Source organism: Rousettus aegyptiacus, unplaced genomic scaffold (genome assembly GCF_014176215.1).
Source record: "Rousettus aegyptiacus isolate mRouAeg1 unplaced genomic scaffold, mRouAeg1.p scaffold_m13_p_11, whole genome shotgun sequence".
Lineage (NCBI taxonomy): Eukaryota > Metazoa > Chordata > Mammalia > Chiroptera > Pteropodidae > Rousettus > Rousettus aegyptiacus.
In genome coordinates this window covers 42,016,189-42,030,208 of record NW_023416286.1, presented here as the reverse complement: position 1 = coordinate 42,030,208, position 14,020 = coordinate 42,016,189, and the positions used below count along the sequence as shown (strand labels likewise).

The following is a 14,020-nucleotide window of genomic DNA, read 5'->3' as shown; positions in this document are numbered from 1 at the left end:
CTGAGAAATTTGAAAAAGGTTTGGCACTTGTAAAATGCTTTCTAAGTGTTGTCTTTATTATTCTCTGCTCTTAGAAGTTGAACTTTAAAGTCTCTTTGAACTGTGGCGAATTCTATGATGTTAAACTCTTCCTGGGACAAAGCTCTCTATTTTTCCTTCCCACGAGACACCCACAGTCTCAAGAGGTGCATAAAATCCAGGTGCAGCCCAGTAGTTGAATCTCTGTCCTTTTTTAATTTAGTTCAATTTTACATTCTCTCTCTCTCCTTAAATTTTTTTTTTTTTTTAAGTTGAACCAAATACACCCTTAAAACAACAATGGGCCTGGGAAGAGCAGGACGGCATCCTTGCCAAAGCTGCAGTATCAGACATGAGGTCAGCAGCACAGCAGCTGTCTAAGGAGGCTGGTGGAAGGGGGGCTGCCTTGGTTTGGTGCCTTCTTGATGAGGTGTTTTTGCAGGAATGACTTATATATGCAAGGCAAAAGAATTGAGTGTTGAGTTTGGCTAATGCCCACTATAGAGCTGTCATTACATCAAGGTTAGTTCATGGTTCAAAAAAATGTCTTGAATATCAATTGTTTCTTCTTTCTGTGAAGTAGAAGAATATTTGATCAGTCTTGCCAGGAGTAGGGGTTATGGTTGAGGCTTTGATATATAGATGGAAACATCAGAGTGCAGTAGAAAGAGTTCTGGCTTTGGAGTCTTAAAATCTAGGTTGACTCGGCCCACTACTATCTGTGTGACTTTGGGGAAATCACTTAACCTCTCTGGTTCATAAGAGTCAGTCATATATACATGGAATATCATGATGTTTGGGGATAGTTGCATATATCACATTATATAGTAATCATCTTTGTAAAAAACAAATATTTAAACATTGACGTATAGTATACATTCAGAAAACTGCCCAAATCATAGTAGACAGCTTGATGAACTATTTCAAAGCGAACCCACTCATGTAATCACCACCCACAAGAAGACCTAGCACATTACCAGAACTCTAGAACCCCTTCTCTGCCCAACTCCTGCCACTCCCCAGCCTCCTCCCCCAAATCGGCCACCGTCCTACTCCTAAAACCATAGATTAGTTTTGTCTGTTTTTGAACTCTTTATATAAATGAAATCATACAATATATACTTTTTTTTTGTTCCTGGCTTGTTTTGCTTGTGAGATTCACCCATGTTGTTGCAAGTAACAGTAGGTTATTTATATGTGTTGTTTTATAACATTCTCCAGTATGATTATATCCCAATATATCCATTTTATGTTGATGGATTTTTTTTTTTTCTTCTAGTTTTTGGCACGTTCACATAATGTTATGTTGCCTGCATTTCTGTTTGGCGTATACCTAAGAGTGAGATTGCTGAGTCCTATAGGATATATGTAGCTCGGCTTTAATAGAAATTGTCAAATAAATTTACAGAATGGGTGTATCAATTTCTGCTCCCACCCAACAGCACATGGGAGTTTCTGTTTCTCTTTATTTTCCCTAAAACTTGGTATTGACATTTTTTTCATTTTGCCATTCTGATGAGGTAAAGTGATATCTCGTTTTGTTCTTTCATTTGCATTTCCCCAATGGCTACTAATGTTGAGCACATTTTTATATATTTATAAGCCATTTAAATACCCCTTTACGAAGTGCTTGTTTAAGTCTTCTGGTCATTTTTCTACTGCATCTTTTTTTTTTTTTTAATTTGTAAGAGTTCTTACTATATTTTAATTGCAGTATATTGTTGGATGTCTTTATTACACATACCTTCTCCTACTTTGTCATATCAACATTTCCCCTTATTGTTAGTGCTGTAAATTTTGTGTGTTATACTTATGAAATATTTGGAGTGTGAAGCCTAGTGGCTTTTGGTTGCACCTACGACCTCCTGCAGATCAGACAACTGTAAGCTCAAGGTAGCAGTACGCCTGTCAGAACACTATCACTCCAATCCCAAGATGCTCGTGGAGACTTCCCAGCTTGCAGGTATACCAGGTCTAGACTGATTTGAAGAACCTGCTAGAGGCTCAAGGCTATTGACTGGAATCAGGAACTCAGTGAAGAGAACACAGGACTGATGTTTTCCAAGAAACATATTTGTTTTCCTGATTGTGGAAAGAGAGAACATTAGTTGGCACTTTCCTGAGAACTGTATTACTAGAACTTCCTTGGAAATAAAATCTCTGACTCGGTCATAATCTTTTGTCTAGGAATTAGACACGGGGGCTCCTCCTGGCCCAAACTCCCTTTTCAGGGACTCTCCTGTCCTCCCACAGCCTTGCTGAGTGAGCAGGGCCCATGTGACCCTGCATCCTTTGTCACAGTTGATTGGACCAGGTATTGACATGGTAGATAGGAGTGGCCTGACTGTGGGCTGGCCAGGAAACAATCAATGGCATATGTGGATTGGGACAAAATGTACTCCTAAGCCAATAAGAGTCCCTCTTTGGGGAATCTGAACCAGGAACCAGAAGGATATTGCAGGCTGGTGTTGGGCGCATATACTGAAAGGCCATATAGAGTTGGGGCAAGGGAGCCACTTTGGAAATATGTATTCACTGAATGTATAAGGGACTGAGAGTCAGAGAAGCTAGTTGGGAGGGAGAAGAGGAGGGATTGTGGGCCCACAGAAGAACAGAGAAATTGTGGGTGAGTGGAGAGTGAGAGAGAAAATCCCTGTTTTATGTGTTTCCTAAGGCCTAATTCGATGTTTCCTGGTTTCCCTTAGGACCTCCGTGTATCCTGGCAATAATATCTTTGATTTGAGCTCATTTGATCCTTGCAGTCAAAAGAGTTTGGACTAAGATAGTCTAGATCAAAGGTAAGAAAAAAAAAGATTTATAGGTTGTGTTATGTTTAATAAACTTTATAGGATTTTAGTAAAAAAAATGATTCCTCTACAATTTTGATTACCTATCTTATTGACTAGAATTGTGTCTGTGAGAGTAACAGTGCAGTTCTTTAGCTATTAAAACGTTAATTCTGGACATGTGTGCAAAAAGGGAGCATGGAGGCAGCTCTCCGATCCTCATCCTGTAATTATAGCATGGCCTCAATGTGAAGCTGGGGAGGGGACAGAGGCACCTGTGGCCTGTGGGATTCAGATTCCTCACCTCTGGTCTAGAGCAGCATAGTTCATGGTGCTTCAAAGGTTGTTGGGGTTAAAAAGTGGTTATAACCTGAAGGGCCAAGAGTAGGAGAATGGCTAAATAAATCAGTGGTCTTCGAATAAGGGAGTATTTATGGAGTCATTGCAGATGATGTCATTAAAGAGGTTTTTAATGATATGGGAAATTAATTGTATAATAACATGTAACACTAACTGGAAAACAGATGTAAAATGTTTTATACAGGTTGACCTCAACCTGTATAAATAAACATGTGAAACTGTTAACGGTAGTCATATATATTCATTATATTCTCTGTGTTTTCTATATTGCTCTTATAATCAGAAAACAATGTTTAAAATTAAAGTACAAATGAATAAGCTGTCGACTCAGATTCTCAAAGTGTGATATGAGTCTGTTCTGGATTTTTCCTCAAACATCCATTCTTGATCCTCAGAGAAAACAAGTTTTCTTTCTCCAGTTCTGTGACTATAGAGCCAAGTTGGGATCTGGTTTATAAAAAATGTGGAAAAAGTGAGTGGCAACAAACTTTAAAAGTGCTTTGTGATCTTAGAGAGGAAGCTCGTCTCTAGCAACCCTGGCCAGGCAGGGCATTTTTGAGGTTTTTGTCCTAGAAGGGCCTGGCTTGCGTTAAAGTGGGACATATGGCAGGGTAAAGACAACAGAGACAGAGGCAGCAAGAGCTGGTGGGGACTTCAGAAACCACCTAGGTGGACACCACTGCTTTATAGATAATGACACTGCCTTGACTCGAGTGCCTCCTCTCTACTAGGTGTGTACACAGGGAAGAAGTGCTAGGTGCTGAACGGCTGACATTTTATTTAACTTTCACAACAGCCTAGTGAGGCTGGCTTTATCATCACCATTTTGCCAATGAGAAAACTAACCAACCCCAAAACAAAGCAAGGAAGCTAGCTTAGAGGGGTAAAGCGATATTCCCAGGTAGCTGATGGTAGGTCCAGGACTCAAAACCATTCCTCTTTTTTAGAACTTTTACCTCCGATAATAATAATCAGATAATAATCATATATGGGGTCTTTACTATGTGCCAGATCTTGTGCCAATTGCTTTTCTTGCCGTGTCCCCTTTAATGCCCTCCTTCAAGGTTGTGCAACAGGTAGCACATCTCACCTGTGTGCACACCTAGCACTTTAGTCCAGGAAACTGGATCTCCCGCTTTCTTTATTCCCTGACCCACTCGCCCCCTAGATCTGCATCCATACATCTGCAAATACAAGTTCCCAGGCCTTGTGTAGGTAATGTTTTCTTTCCTGCACACATGTAAAGACTTTCGAGTCGGCGGCTTGGTTTTATAAGGTTGCTACTTCCTGCCTTTACTTTATTACATCTGTTCTTTGGGGCATGGTGTTATAAATTGGGTATGTGATGATGTGTAATCACTAACTGAAAAGCCAATACATTTTCACTGTACCGGCAGCAAGACAAATAAAAGGCAAAATGAAAGGCTTGTGCTCTTTTGACAAAGGGAAAAGCACACAACACACATATTAAAGAAAAAAAAAAACAGACTGCAAATGGAAAATGTTGTCATCTTAGGGGAGTTGTTTTCCTGGGGCCGTCTGGCTTAGGTTTGCCTCCTGGGAGTGGGGTGCCTGGTGGCTGGGAGGTGGGGAGGATGATGGGTGATCTTTTAGTTCTCTTGGGAACCACATCACTATTAGGCTTTGTAAACCTCAGGCTACTGTCCCCTATAAGATATGATTTAGGCAGCTTTTGAATAAGAACAGTCTGTGTGGGACCGAGAGAAGACAGCTGGAGAGAGAGGAAGAGGACGAGAGAGAGAAAGGGACATGTTCGCATTTAGCTGGGTGTATATAGTAGGATGATTTTCCCTCAGTGGAAATTCAGTAAACTGTCGTGGTTGATACTGATACATGTAGGAAAGTGCAATACTTATAATAAGGGCTTAATAAGTGATGATGCTGTGTCTGTTCTGATTCACTGCTTTCACCCAGCAAGAACTGGACAGGACGAGGATATGCGTGTCAAGTTTGGTTTGAGAGCTTTTAGAAAACACGTCCTTCCACCCATTTATATCCAGTAAATATGAATATTTATTCGTATTCAACTCTGAAACCTTGCAGAAATACAGTCTGCAGGGCTATGGAATTTTGTTTTGCTTTGCTTTTTTTTCTTCTCTAAAGCCCCAAGGAAAATGCAGTAGCAATAGGCCTTGGAGGATAGATTTTTTCAAACCGATTAAAGCAAAAGATAAGAATATATATTGTTAGTCTATAAAAGATTTTGCAAGAAGAAATAAAAGAGAAAAAAAATCTTTAGGCTTGGTAACTAATTATGTTCATGAAGTGAAGATGAATATGGAGAGAGATAAGGCCCTCTCCTTTTTAAAGAGGATTCAACTATGTGAGCAGCCTAGGAATTTGGATTTCAGTAGTTCTTCCAACACAATGATATCATAATAACAGTAATAATAATAAAGTAATAATATAATTATAAAGTATCTTTATTGATTGACCATATATAGGGCTGACCGTAGGTGAGAACCAGTGTGGGAGACCAAGGCCCAGTAGGCGGAAGGGGCCTGTGGCTATGTTATATAGCAATACAAATCTGCCCGCCCTGGGGGCCCACAAATTTTTTTTCTGGGGACAGACCGGGTCTCAGCAGTTTAGTTTTCAAAATTCTTTATCTCATTTGATTTCTTTCAGAATTCTATGAGGAAGACAAGAAAGGCAGTTCTGTCATTCCAGAATTCTGTATGGGGAAACCAAGACTCAAAACAGAATGGCTGACTCATCCACGGCCACCAGCGGCAGAGCCAGGACCTGACCAAGGCCTTCCAAGGCCTGCTTAGGTCTTCTCTGGGCCATGCCGTGAGGAGCTGTGAGGGAGAAGAGACCACTAAAACCATAGTACCGACGTATTTAGAGCATCTGCACATACCAAATAATGTCACCCAATTCCAGTTCTGGAGCGTCTGTGCTTGGACCACATTGGCACCCAAGTAGTCTCAGATGTGATTGCGCAGGGCTCCTGATGAGTAGTATATCTGGCTCCTGTTAGGCTGACCTGTCTGAGTGGCAAAACAAACATTCTCTGTCTGCAGACATCGAATTCTTGTACAGGGTAAAAACATAACATTTCTCTTTGGGATGCTATTTTACAATAGGAGATTATTTTCTGAGATGAAGATGCTGGTTCCTTAAGTTATTTAATATAGACCTTCGCTTGATTTCAGTAATACTACACGATTTATATATTAGTAGGCTGTTTTTTGTTTTATTGTCTGTCTCTACTGCCCACTCTCCAGTTTGGATGTAAGGTCTGTGAAGGCAGGGGTTTTGGCCTGTTTTTTTCCACTTAAGATCTCAAGTGCTCACATCAGTGCCTGACATTTGTAAGTGCTCAATAATTGTTTTTGTTTAAATGACTAAATGACAAAATAAAGAGAAAATAGCAGAGGCTGACAATCTTAAATAATATGTTCATGTCCAGTGAAGATAAAAGGATGTCACTGCTTGATATCCATTGGTAGTTCAAACAGAGAAAAGAAATGAAAGTACCGAGCCAACACGTGGTCCAGGGGACTCTAGGCACACAGAACCCAATGGTACCCACTCCCACTTGAGAAGGTATGTTGTTCAGATACTGCCTTTAAAAACATTTCAATGTTTTTTTTTTTTTTTTTTTTTTTTTAGCAGCGATTGAGTAGTAAATAGGCAAGAAACATTTTCTGTTAATTTTTTTTCAAGGTTGAATTTTGGAGTGAATTATTGAGTCGACTGGTCAATAAAAATAATAAATCAATAGTTAAGAATGAAATTTGTTGTTAAAAGGCAAAAGGCCAAATGATGACATAATAAAGATGATGGATGAAATCAAGAGTCAGCAAACTATGGCCCTGGGGCCAAATCCTGCCTGGCACCTATTTTTGTAAATAAAGTTTTATTGGAACACGGCCAGGCCCATCTATTTACCGTTGTCTATGGCTGATTTCATGGTACAATGATAGAGTTGAGTAGTGTGTGACAGAGCCCATAAGGTCCTTTGGGACTAAAATATTTACAATCTGGTCTTTTACAGAAAACATTTGCCGACCTCTGGATTAAATGATGGGCCATCATATTAAAGTCCAAAAGACAGAGCTGACAATAAAGTGGAAGCTAAAACAATGATGTCTTTCCACTGGAAAGCCAAATATCAGAGACTTAGCTTCTGCAAAGAATCATTATCCATCATAGAAAATTCATGTTGTTAATTTGAATTTCATTGGTTTGGTAGTTTTAATTGTATTTCTCCTATAAATTTGTTTTTATTTTATATTTGCATAAGAGCTGGAAGCATAAAGATTTATATCTAGGTTAGTGTTTGTATATATTAACTTGACTGTAAAATGACTTAAATCAACCCCAAGGGTATCGGTGAGATATTTCTCCCTTAAATGTGTTCACATCCTTTATTACTTAAATTTGAAAATTACTGGTTTAAAGGCATCTGGGAAGAGCTTGTATCTAGGTTTTGCTGAGTTACACTATGGTCACTGTTAATTGTCTTTCTCTAAATTTGGTCAGGCAGGAGAACATTACTAAAATTTCTCTCCTTTCTAGTTTGATTCATTAAATATTTGCCTTATAACTTAGAGAATTCAAGAGAGAAGAAATGTATTGGGAGGCATTTACTTGAGTCCTGCTTTTTTGTCCTTTTATAATTTTGGGATGACTGGATTCTGATCACTGTACCATTTCATTACTTCTGATCTTTAAAAACATGGGGCAAATCGTCATGGTTGTGGCTTTAAAAGCCTGTCTTCTGCTCTAAGCCAGACTCCTTGAGCCCAGTGGGCTTGTGTTTGGGCAGTTTGGGGGCTCAGGGTCCTTTCCTGTTACTTCTTCTCTGGATTAGGACTAACTGTAAATCCCCAGAGTTTGAATTCGACAAGCATTCACTGTCTGGTATAAATGTGCATGCCACTTATAGAATCTCTGTATGTCATAGGATCATAATAGTTTAGAGGCAGAGAAAAGACTGAAGTTCAAACAAGTCAAGGCTTTTGCCCAAGAGCACAAAGTAAGAGGCAGAATTGGGATTGTATTAGTTGCATTAAGGAGACAAAAGACAAAAACAAAAACAAAAACAAGCTAGGAAAAATCCCTGACAAAACAAAACAGCTAAAGTTATCTTAGCTCTGAAATCAGAAGTATAAAAACATCCAGCACTATGGAGCTAAAGATTTTGTTTATGACATTAACTCTGAAACGTCATCTATTTTTATTTTCAGCAACTCTCTTTGATTTTGTCTTGAGTTGATTCTTATAGCTTATTTTATAAAACATGTTCTATCTACTCTTTGTTCGCTAAGTCTTACAGCAGGCTTTGATGGTGAGCAATATGATTCTGACCTCCAGTTGCTAGAATGCAAATATTCTTGTAAGTGCACAGGCCTTATGCCTTCTTGGCCCCCAATCTGAATACGAGCTCAGCCTCTGTGCGACCTAAGCTCAGAGTAGTCCCCGAGTCAGCGCTGGAGTGAGTTTTTGAAAATAAATCTGATCATTCTTCTTCTGCCTAATCTTTGCAATGGCTTTCCATAGCTTCACGGTGGAATAAAGCTCCTTGGCATGTGGGTCCAGCCCTTCTGCCTTATTGGTCCCTTCTGACAACGGCTTTCAGGATTCTTTCCTCTTCCTCTCCAGCCTCACCTGCTTTTTCCAGGCCCTGGTCCCCACTGTGCAGTTGTCCTTTTGCCTGGTGACACTATCTTATCCTTCAGTTCTCAGCTCAGTTGTCACTTCCTTGGGGAGACTCCTTTGCCGTTCCTGTCCTAGGCAGCTCCCCCTTAATATGAGACAGCACCATGCACGTCCCCTGAAGCACTGAATCACTGTTGCAGTTTTTCATTCATTTATATTAAGTCCTGCACTTGATGGCGAGCTCTGTGATGCAGAAATAGTATCTTATTCTCTATTGTATCTCCCACCCAGTGCCTGGAACTTAGTAGATGCTCAATAAATACTTGCTGATCCCTGAATGCATGAATGAGTGAATGAATAAATGAAGTTCTGGCTCAGAGTTGGGAGAAGGATCTTAGCAGCACAATTGTCAGCTGAACATGTAGGGAAGAGAATCTAGTTTGGAGTCACTAAGACCTTGATTCAAATCTCTGGGTCAGGTGGCCTCTCTGAGCTTCAGTGAATTCACCTGAAAAGCTGACTAACGACGTCTAGCATGCAGGCACTCGTGAACATGAAGCAGGCAACCAGGGAAAACACTGGCCTCTTCTCACTTTCCTCAGACACACACAAACACAGCCAGGGAGGCTTATTTCCATTTCAGATAGAAGTTTGGTCATCTTCAGCCCTCTCGTGCCCTTGGGCTCACCTAGTGATTTGGAAGCTGCTGGTGACCCAGCGAAGTAGTACTCATGGGGCAGGGCCAGGCCTCGGTCTGGCTTTGGGAGGCAGGCTTCGCATGCCAGGGCTCAGAGCAGCTGGGGGACCTGGGAGGAAACGAGCTGGACCTGGGAGGGCAGGGGTTAAGCAGCAGCCACTTAAGATGGGCCCACTCAGGGGTGTACCCGTTCATCTTGATAAGTGTCATAGTAAAATCAATTCTCTGTGTACTTTTGGGAATTACAACTATCATTTTGGTGTGATTTATTTGGTGTATAACATGAACATGGCCATTTGTTTCATCATTCTGAAAGTTCATCTAAAATTGCTTTGAGTTTCTGGTTTTCAGGAGTGACATGTCCAATTGTTATCGTCCATCCTATGAAATATGGATTGAGGAATACAATGCTGCCGGCCTTGTTTCCTCCCTGGTTACCTGCTTTAGGTGGCAGGGGAAGTTTTATTGCTTTGATTTCCCTTCTCCTCTCATTGCTCTCCCCACGCCGAATCCGTCTTCCGACCAATATAGGCTTGAACCCTGGGCCTTTCCTCCCTGCCAGGCTTTGGGAACTTCTCTTTTCTGCAAAGAAAGAAGACGATCTCTGAAGTGTCCTAGGCTCTCTGCCCACTTCCACAGCCTTCACTGGGGGTCATTTCCCTCCTGCCCAGTCACAGCCCTGATCCTGGCTTATAAACCCATTTCCATTTATATCTGGGTGTGGCTATTAGATTGCCCTTGGGGCTCGGGTCATAATGGACTTGTATAAGAGGTGTCTGTACCACTTATCTGGCTTGTGACTTTGGACGATTCCTTCAATTTCTCTGAGTTTTCTTATCTATAAATTGGAGATGATAATAAGGTGAGGATCACACATACCAAGAGCCTCAGAATGTATCTAGCACTTAGCTAGGGCGCGGTAAGTACTACCTATTGCCGTCATCACCACCCTTGGTTTCTGGTTTGAGCTAAGCAGTGTGACTGGGGTCTCTTTTTACCCCAACTGGAAAATGGCCTCATGAATTAGATGAATTAGAGGCCCGGGGGAAGATAGAAAATGTAATGCGTGGGGTAAGTAAAAAAACTGTCTTGGTGGGAAACGGAGGGAGCTGTTTAAACGCTGGATGTTGCTCTGTCACCATTTCTCCCTTCTCTGTTTTGCTGATGGAAGCACTTGTTGCCTGGGCTCTTTGGGGCAGGCTTTGGAAGAATCCTGGGACACAGGGTGTAAGTAAGGTCAAAATACTGCCAGTCTTCCCATCTGGCTGTGGCATCTGTGGAGAGGCCTGTGGTTTATTCCTGACATCTTTTTACAATAATAACACCACCCACCATGTATCACATGCACAGACCCCAAAAAATCAGTGTCGGGATTTTTTTTTTCCCAGGACACCTGTTCCATTTTCTTGAAATGGAGCAGCTATCTTTGTATACATTCCTCCTGACTTTTAGGTCAACTCGCAGCCCATCCAGGGCCATGATGCATCAGGAGTGCTCTGTCCCACCTCCCCTCTACGGAGTCCTTACGCTCGCTGTTCTTTCCACAGGAAGTGTGCTGTCCCTACTGCCTCATATCCACATCTTCTCACCCTTCAGGATTCAAATGCCAGCTCCTCCAAGAAGCCCTCCGTATGCGCCGCAGGGCTTATGGACTCTCACTTCCTTTTGCTCCTATGACTCTTACCTGCACCTGTTTCAGCATCTGTCTTTTCTTTCTTTGCAGCAAGGATCCTTGAAAACACACCTTATCTACCCAACTATATTTGTTCCTTTGGAGGGGGCTGTGTCTTTTGCTTCTGATATCTAGCTCAGTGTCCGATAAAAAGCAGACCATGGATTTTTCTTGACTGTTAGGTGACTAGAAGGAAAGTGGTCATACCTTGTTGTTTCTGAAGAACCTTTGAGGTATTTACAGACTTACCTGCCACCTGGCACTTTCTCCTACGCAGAAGTCTTAGACTCGCTTTTGGGCATGATTTCTGCTTGGGGAAACCTTTGGCTGAAATCTCTCCTGTTCTCCTGAAGTGATGAGTTATCTCAAAGCCCTAAGATGAAGATGTGGCTCTCTGTGGGTGGCAAGGGGAGGATGCCGCAGCGCGGACTAAATAGCCAGGAAACCAAACAGGGAGAGACCAAGGGGAGAAGGTTTGCCTGAGGGGAGGGGCATGCACCAGCCAGTCCTGGGAGCTGAGCAGTGGTTCTGGGCTTGTTTGAGTTAACGAGAAGAATATTTCCGGGGGCTATGGTATTGGCACCAACGCCCCCACCTCCAAGCACAGAAAGAGCCCACCTTTCCAGCAGCAAGTCAGCAGGGCCTTGTTAAGACAAATGTGGCTTCCTCTTTTCTCTTTCTCTTGCTCCAGGGTAAAAGGGAGACAGTCCTCCCAGTTACTTCAATTACATGGATGACTGGGGAGAGCTTTAGCACAAGTTGTAAAGCTATGTGCTTGGACTGAAGGGGAGCTGGTCCCCCCACCCCCTTCCTCCTGCCCTCCCCTCAGGCTGCTTAAATGGGCACCATTGACCTTCGCAAGGCATGTCACTAATGCAGGTGTTAACCTTAATGCCACTCGGGCCTGTCATTAGCACTCATGCCTGTGACAGGCGTTTGTTGTGGCCCTGGCAGGAAGGTCAGCACCTCAGAGCTGCTAGTTCCCCAACCTAAAGTCGACACTTGAGGGTTGGCAAATGGCCAGGTTTAAGTTGGCTGCAGTGTGGCCTCAGGGCCAGGTGGGGTGGAGGCAGAGCAGGCTTTGGGAGTGCTCAGAGCTGGGAAAAGGATTTAATGCTAGACTCTTTTCCTGGTCTCCAAGAAACTCTTTTCTCTCCCTTCTCTTCCACCTAGGCCCTCCCCTGAAGGGTCACAGGGGTGACCTGGGCCTCCTGGCTGAAGAACAGCACTCGGACAGGCCTGGGACCCTCCCACTGTCTACCTCAGCCTGGGAGCTCCAGAGGCTGCTGGGCTCCTGCCAGCCAGTTCTACTCTTTGGAGATGGGCCATGGGCAGGCAAGGAGGTGAAGGAGGTCCTCAGGGCAGGGAGACTATGATTTTAGCCCCGACAGGGACCAAGCTTCATAGGTACAGCCCTAGGTGTGTGACTTGCCTGCTTGGGAACCGTGACTGGACAAGCCAGGGGTAAAGCCCAGATGGTCTAGTGGCAGAGGACAAGCTGTTTTTTAAGTTTCTTTCTGTACCTTGAGGGAGGGGAGTTTTGGAAAAGGCATAGAGCTCAATCTGTTGGCATTGAATATTGGAGATAAAAGAGATTCTGGAGTTCATTTAATTCACTCTCTCTCAGATTTTTACTACATATTCTGTCGTAAGCAGTTATTCTAAGTCAGTTCTGTCATAGCAGTTGTGGCTTGACTTCTCTGCACCTTCTTTGCTTTTTACTCTTGGGATGTGTAGTAACAATAATGATCCAACTGACAACACCCTCCACCACTAGTGACGTTTAGTGCATGTTTACTGCATGCCAGGGATTTTGCACACATTCTGCCATTTAATTATCATAACAGTGCTATGACGCTGGTGCAGTCACCCTTACTTTATTGATGCATCAATGACTGCCAGAGAGGATGTGCAACTTGCTCAAGGTGGAGCCAGGGTTTGAACCCAATGTCTGAATAGCTCCCGGTGCTCTTAGCCACTTCCCTTTTCTACTACTGTTCAGCATGTAGTTTGTCAATCACTCTCTGCTTTGGGTCAGGAGAGGCTGCCAAGCTCCACCAGATTAGAGAACTGGGGCCCAGAAAAATGAAGTAGTTCACCTGGAGTCCCTCAGCCAGCTTGTGACTGAGCTGGGACTCATCTTTACCCAGCCAACAAATGAATTGGTTGTACCCAACACTCTGCTAGATTATTTATGGGGTTCCAAAAAGAGTACGGTTTGTCCTCCATATTCACGGGATTAACCAACCATGGATGAGAAGCAGTATTTGTGATCCCTGGTTGGGAATCCATAAATGTGGAAGGCTGACTGTATGCATTATTCTATGCCATTTTATATAAGGGTCTTGAGCATCTGCAGATTTTGCATCTGCAGGGTATCCTGGGACCAATCCCCTGTGGGTACTGAGGGATGACTGTATGTCCAATACTCCATGAGCTACTATTTGCTGGAAAAATCAAACTATATTCAGAGGTAACATTTACGGAGCTTTTATTCTGTGTCAGGCATGTGTTTTACATTTAGCTCTCATGACTATAAGGTATGTACTATCATCATCCCCCTCTTACAGCAAGGAGAGCAAGGCTCAGAGATGTTAGGTAACTTATCCACGAGCACACAGCTGGGAAAGGGGGGATGGGATTCACACCTACGTCTGGCTGACCGCAGAGCCCCTGTGCTCATACTCCAAACACAGAGAAAACAACTGGAGGACCACGCAGGCTAAGCTTCGAGGATCTGACTGTGATGGTACATCAGAGAAAGGAGAAAGATGTGTGGGTGCTGGAGTTGGGGGAGGGGAGGTCCTCAAAGGATCTGGGTCTTGAGCTCGGCTTCGATTTCAAATGGAGAGAGTC

The 14,020-nt window shown here is 42.8% G+C and overlaps 1 long non-coding RNA gene across 1 annotated transcript in view; it reads left to right on the top strand.

The window, feature by feature from the left end:
- LOC107515969 overlaps positions 1-11,807 on the top strand; it is a 67,273-nt gene extending 55,466 nt beyond the window's left edge. Inside the window, exons 2-3 of the long non-coding RNA XR_001598161.2 lie at positions 2,724-2,816; positions 5,814-11,807. This is a non-coding gene — a long non-coding RNA (uncharacterized LOC107515969). The remainder of the gene's footprint in view (positions 1-2,723; positions 2,817-5,813) is intronic.
- The last annotated feature ends 2,213 nt before the right edge of the window (positions 11,808-14,020 follow it).